A 5,044-nucleotide genomic window follows, 5' to 3' on the forward strand; every position below is an offset into this window, starting at 1 on the left:
ATGTTCTGTTTGTGATACTGTTAAGTCAAAAATTGATTTAATTAATGATCAAAATGATTCACTAATGAAAGAACTTGCATCAGTCAAGGATACATATAGACAATCATTAGAGTCATAAATGAGATCTAGTGAAAAAATTGAGGAATGTCTGTAAGTAATCATGATTTGAAAGCAGAACTTTCAGTCAAAATGACCATTAATATAAAATAATTTCAAGAAATACTCAAACAAAGAACTAAGATAATTGAGCTTGAAAATGAGGCTCTAGAGTTGATAAGTAAATTAGACAATTTTATAAATTCATATTTTTTGTTGAATGAAATCATTAAAGTATCTGGTAAACAAAAGGGTTTTAAAAATGGTTTAGGCTTTGTTGAAGTTCTTCCACCATTTCATGATGATTATTCCCAAATTCCATTTACGGGTAAAGAAGAAATTGTAACAGAACCATTCATTCATGAGGAGAAACCTAAACTTAGTAAAAAGGACAAAGTCACTGTTTAATCTTTGACCCAAAAACCTCATATTCAAAGTAACAAAGTCTTTGTTGAGAATGTAATCATTGAGGATGTAGTTAAACCTGAAATTTGCACAAAAGATCAGAACATTCCATGCTCGAATCACATTATGTGTGAACTTCAAGAATTTGAGGAGACTGTGTATGGTTCAAGTACATCTAAAGTGAATTTGACAAAAACATCTAAGGTTAAGGCGAAGAAATCAGTAAAACCAAAAAAAATTTATGCGCATTTGATACGTTTCATCAATCCAGCTTCTTCTATTGAAAACGCTGGTTGAGTGTTTAAATTAAAAGGTCTTAGCAAAGTGTTCACTGAAAAAGATATTCCACTTAAGATAATCAAGCTAGAGTTAGTCGAGAGTGTCTTTAACAATGAAACTTCAAAGATACAAGATCTTGAACATGCATTTTTGATAAATCCAAAGTATCAAACACAACAGATCCATTGGCTAAAGCTAAACAATTATTAAAGTCTGCTAAGAAGGTTCAATTTATTAATTCAACTGGAACCGACACGTTACAGAGTTTCTCTAATTGTTCAAACCTTGATTTTTTATATGAAAAAAGAAATTTGTTACGTTTGATGATTTGAACAAAGTGCATGTTCCTGGTGTTTCTCATCAACCTTCTGTTTCACCAGTTTCTATCAAACCACAACGTGAGTTTTTTTATATGAGAACATGTTTCTTATGTGGCGAACGTGGTCACATTGTAAGAAAGAGCGAAATGAAGAAATCGCAGTATATTTATCTGTTTATCAAAGAACAATCCAAACCGGTTTCTTTTGGTTAAAGAAATTCTGAAAAGAACCATGTCTTGTGATGATGAGACTTACATCATGTTTTCTAATGTGAATCCACGCAAGGTGATTCATGTTGATGAAAGCAATGTTAATTTAAAACCAAAATTTGTTCCTACGAAACCAATTTGTAAAAATGTGAACACAAATGTAGTTCAAGTCGCATACTTGAGACGAAAGTCGAAAAGGCCTGTGACTTATTCACAAATAGATAAACCACATTTGGATTCACTAAACATTAACTCTTCAAGTGAAATTAAAAAGGTGCCCAAGACTGAGTCTCGGGCTTCGTTTTTGAACTAATCAATTTACCTTTATGTGCAGAGTTTATCCAAGATTATATATGGTGAAAGCTGGATTATGGATAGTGGATGCTCTCGTCCTATTACCAGCAATATTGACCTACTAACCAATGTCAAGAATATTCAAGGGGGTTATGTAGCTTTTGCCGGTAATTCTGGAGGAATGATTACAAAAGAAGGAGATTTTTCGAATGGCCTTATTACATTCGAGAAAGTTAATTATTGTGATAAAGTGGATCACAACTTGTTGAGTGTCTCAAATTTGTGACAAGAAGCATACCATGATATTTAATGACAAGGAGTGCATAATACTCAAACTGGGATATGTCATTCCAGAAGACATGGTTGTTATGTGGTCTCCTCGGTCAAATGATATATATGTAAATATGAGTACTAGGGTAACGACTACAATTTCTGTTTTAACGTGTCTTGTCTCAAAAGCGACTAGGAAGAATTCGATTATGTGGCATATACATATGGGTCACATTCATGTCAGAAAGATGAACTATCTGATGGAAAAATTTTAGGTGGATGGGTTATCCCTGAAGCACTTCAAGCTGACCGATCATTGTGATGCGTGTAAAAAGGGCAAACAGAAGAAGAAGTCGCACCATTCTAAGTTAATCAATTCCATTAATACTCCTCTGGAATGACTTCATATGGATTTATTTGGTCATGTGAATCGTGAGAGTATTGCTGGAGATTGGTACTGTCTGGTTGTCACTAATGACTATTTGAGGTACTCATGGGTGTTATACATGAGGTCTAAAGATCAGACACCTATTCTTGTTCAAAATTTAATCACGAAGATCGAATCACTGTACAAACACAAGGTGAGACGTATTTGGGGTGATAATGGTACGAAGTTCAAGAATACTATATTGGACTTCTTTTATATTCAAAAGGGAATCCATCGAGAATATGGTGCTCCATACGTACCTCAACAGAATTGTGTGGCAGAACGGAAGAATAGAACATTGATTGAGGCAGCAAGAGTTATGCTTGCCGATTCAAAGCTTCTTGTCCAATTTTGGAATGAGGTTATGAATACTTCTTGCTATACTTTCAATCGTGTTCTGAATGTGAAAAAGCTACAAAAGACAAGTTATGAACTTCTGAACAATCGATAGCCTAATTTAAAGTTTTGGAACCTTTCGGGTGTCCTTGCACCATGTTGAAAAAGAAACAAGGAAATTCGAAGAAAAGGCTATTGAAGGATATTTCTTGGGCTATGTGTCGCCTAAGATACATGTATTAAACTTTACTTCGGGTTGTGTTGAAGAGTGGTATCATGTGGATTGCCAACGATACACAACAACTTCCTGTCGACAAGGGTCCTGATTGGATGTTTGACTATGAGAGTTTATTTAATTCGTTTACTCCCATAGTTAATCAACCTGATGAAGACTTGGTGCGTGCGTACTTAGAATATCAATTGTTATTCACACCAATGTCTTCAACTTCTAATTACAATGATGTTACAAAAGATGATCTTCCTGATATGTCTGATGATATTTATATTTTATCGGATGATGGTCATTTTGTTGATTCCTCTTCAGTTCCATTTCCTGAAACTCATGAGATTATTGAATCGTCTCATGATGTTGAAGAGAATATTACTAATTTAACTGATAATGTTGTTATGCTTGAGAATCCGACACTTCAAATTCACACGTACCATCCCCTGGACAACATCATTGGTGATTTGATACTGGTGTTAATACATTTCATCAGATTGCTAGTTCTAATGAATCTAAAGTATTGTGTGCGTACGCCGATATGCATTCATCGGGAATCACGAATCTCGAAAAATACACTTTCTTTCTTTCTCAGTTGGAACCAACAAGTGTTCGTATGGCGCTTAAAGTATCATCTTGGGTGGAAGCAATTTAGTCGACTGGGTGTTTGGAATCTCATTGACAAGCCTGATAGAGTTAAGAAGCCTATTCCAACTAAATGGTTCTTTAAATGTAAGAAGGATGATTATGGGGTCATTTTCATAAATAAAGCCCGCTTGGTTGTGCAAGGTTTTCATCAGCACGAAGGCATAGACTACATGGAAGTATATGCTCCAGTTGCACGATTGGAGGCTATACGAATATTTTTGGCCTATGCAACTTTCAAGAATATTAAAGTTTATCGAATGGACGTCAAGAGTGAGTTTCTAAATGGGGAACTTCAAGAAGAGGTGTTCGTGAGCTTGGTACGAGACACTTGCTGACCATCTAACGGATAGTGGCTTCAAACGAGGGACTGTGGATTGTATCTCTTTTACAAGACTGTTGGAGAAGATTTGCACCTCATCCAAATATTTGTCGATGATAAAATCTTTGGTTCTACGAACAACAAGATTTGTAAGGACTTTGAGAAGTCAATGCAAACGAAATTCAAAATGAGCTCGATGGGGGTGATGAATTTCTTCTTAGGGTTGCAGGTTCATCAGTCTGACGCTGGAATCTACATACATCAGAAGAAATATGTGAACTACGTCTCGAACAGATCAAGATTACTACCTAAAAAATCCCTTCGACGCCTCTTCCCGTGGTTTACAATTTGTCACCGGATGAATTAAAGGATACCGTAGATCCAACCGTATACCGAGTAATGATAGGTTCATTAATGTATCTAACTGCTTCTCATCCTGATATCATGTTTGCTATTTGTTTATGTGCTAGGTACCAATCGAGTCCCCGAGTGACTCATCTGGAGGCGGTTAAACGTATACTTCACTATCTGAGGGGTAATTCTGACACCGGGTTTTGGTATCCCAAGAATGTTAGCTTTGATCTCACTGCGTTTTTCGATTCGGACTATGGAGGATGCAAGATCAACTTCAAGTCAACCATAGCGGTTTGACAATTCTTAGGAAGTCGGCTTGTTTCCTGGCAGTGTAAGAAGCAGACAACGGTCTCCACTTCAACCGCAGAAGCAGAGCATGTGGCAGCCTCGAGTTGCTATTCACAGGTTTTTTGGATCTAGCAACACTTGGGGGATTACTGTTCGAAGTTTCTTACTACTCCCATATTTATTGATAACTCAGCTGCAATATGTACCACGAAGAATCCCGTGCACCACTCTAAGATGAAGCATATCGAAATTCGATATCATTTTATCTGTGACTGTTTTGAAAAGAAATTAATTGATTTGGAGAAGTTACACCCGGATTTTCAGAAAGCTTATCTGTTTACCGAAGCCTTTGATAAAACTAGTTTGAACTTTTCGCTTGGTTTAAACGGATTGAAAACTCTTGCTGATATCCTTAAGCACGGATAATCAACTTTTAATTTGTACATCTTTTATTTTATTTTATTTTGTTTATTTTAATATTTGGGTTTTTGGGGGAGAAAGGGGGAAATTACAAAAATATTGTGATTTTTTGTTTGTATAGAGAAAAACCAAAAACATTCAAATATTTCAAAAATA

This window comes from Bidens hawaiensis, unplaced genomic scaffold (assembly GCF_021521415.1).
Source record: "Bidens hawaiensis isolate Kalapana, Puna unplaced genomic scaffold, B.hawaiensis_p1.1 tig00063135_1, whole genome shotgun sequence".
Classification (NCBI taxonomy): Eukaryota; Viridiplantae; Streptophyta; class Magnoliopsida; order Asterales; family Asteraceae; genus Bidens; species Bidens hawaiensis.